The sequence below is a fragment of the Delphinapterus leucas genome, chromosome 13 (genome assembly GCF_059928025.1).
Source record: "Delphinapterus leucas isolate spDelLeu-1000000601 "Yukka" chromosome 13, BTC_Dleu_Yukka2, whole genome shotgun sequence".
NCBI lineage: Eukaryota > Metazoa > Chordata > Mammalia > Artiodactyla > Monodontidae > Delphinapterus > Delphinapterus leucas.
The window spans coordinates 18,241,511-18,243,523 of record NC_143141.1 but is presented as its reverse complement, the minus strand read 5'-3'; the positions used below and the strand labels follow the sequence as shown (position 1 = coordinate 18,243,523).

Below are 2,013 nucleotides of genomic sequence, written 5' to 3'. Positions count from 1 at the left end.
GCTAATGATAGAGCCCCTCTACCTTAACCCTTCTGAGTTGGCAAAAGCATCATTACCAATCACACATCTACAGTAGTTCTACAGTTGTGTTTCTGAATACCTCTTTAAAAGTCAATCCTGAATTATAACTTAGTCTGACTTTGTAAAGAATTCACAAGCAAGTTTCCCAACCTAGCATGTCACAGTGAATTTTAAAAACACCTGATCTTAAAGATCATCTATTAAAAAAAAAATTAAAAAGATCATCTATAAAATGTGAGAAGTACTAAATATTCTTTATCTGATGCTATACAAAACCACACTAAAATGCCCTTCATTAAGTAAAATACAATATTTTAGATGGAGAATTTTAATTAAATTGGCATATTTAAGACCAAAAAGATAAAGTGGACATTGTCAGTGTATCTTCAGCCCTTGCCTTAACAGGTGAATGAACACAACGTGAAACACAGGTGAATCTTGCTGGTCTATGAGACAGTGAAGGGAGCTTCTCAATATTTAAATATATTAATATAACCAGTTATAGAAATCTAAATATAAAACCAATCTCCTATAGGGTTTGAGAAGGCATTTACCATATCCCTGGAAGTTTAACATTCCTTATTCAAGTTTAATCATCTCTTTAGAAGGGGAAAACAGTGACAGTACTTGCTGAACCAGAATTACTATCAAAATTCCCAAAGCTGACCATATTCATTTAGCCACAAGACAATCTTATTTAAATCAGGACAGAAATATTACATCAGCCATTCATGATCTGAATTCTAGTGTATGAGATCAATTTAAATATGGTACACATAAAAAGTCATGAGACATTTGTTTCATAATAAATAAGGCAGTGGCCAACTATTACTCATTAGTAGCTTTTTTGAGATAAGCTATCAAGTCTGCCCTTTCTCCCTTCTCCTTAATGCCAGTGAAGATCATTTTTGTTCCAGGGATGTACTTCTTGGGATTCTCCAAATACTCCATCAGCGTCTCCTCTCCCCAGGTGATGCCTTTGTTCTTGTTGGCATCTGTGTAAGAGAATCCGACTGCCTGACCTGTCTTTCACCCAAACAGACCATGGAGATTTGGCCCAGGCTTGTGCTTGCCTCCCTTTTCCACAGTATGGCACTGGGCACACTTCTGAACAAAAATCTTCTTGCCCTTCTCAACACCACCCATTTTTAAATCGTTCTTTCTCCTTGTACGACCTAAGCCATTCCCGCTCGCAAGCCAAATGTCCCGCTCTCTAATCCCAAGGACACGCCGGTCCGCACCTATGTACGGGTGAAAATGCCGGAATGATCTTCTTAAATAAATCGTTCTAACATACACCTAAAATTTATGGTGTTATAGCTCTACACTAAAAAAAAAATTAGAAGTCAATTTTTTCTTTATAATTTGAAGCATAAAAATAATTTAAAGTTTAATAAATCACATACATTTGTATTTATTACTTAGCTTTGGTAGTTTGATTTTAACATATTGTCAATATTTGCTTCAAATATTTTAAGGAAAAAAATGACTACTCTTGTCTACTTTTGGAAATACATCTCACCATCTGTGTGTGTGTGTGTGTGTGTGTGGTCATAGAATTTATAATAGGCACTAATTATGTCAGCCTTTGCTATGGAAGTAGACATTGTCTCTATTTTCCAAAACTATGAGTACACCTGCTCTTTGCTCCACAGGGAAACACTATCTTTGTCTTTCAAGGCCTATAAGAAAACCTGCCATTGTCTACCTTCCAAGGCTACTTGATATAGAGATATTGTTAACAGTCAAGAACAAAGGGCAGTTAATATGTGCAGGAACATGAAACATCTATGAGAAATTATTTTCCAATATGCCTTGGCTGAAGTCAGCAGAAAAGGAATTTACTTAAATGATGTTGGGTGGTGCACAGAATCACATCCAAAACTTCTACTTGGGATGAGTCCTGATCATTCTTGCACCTTTGCATCAATGCCTTCCAAGGGCAGGTGCGTCTAGATGGTGCATCCTAAGTCCTGGTACAACATTTTTGCT

General features: G+C 36.4%; 1 pseudogene; it reads right to left on the bottom strand.

The window, feature by feature from the left end:
• Window positions 1–446: 446 nt before the first annotated feature.
• On the bottom strand, window positions 447–1,275 carry LOC111165421 (cytochrome c pseudogene; annotated as a pseudogene).
• Between the last annotated feature and the right edge of the window lie 738 nt (window positions 1,276–2,013).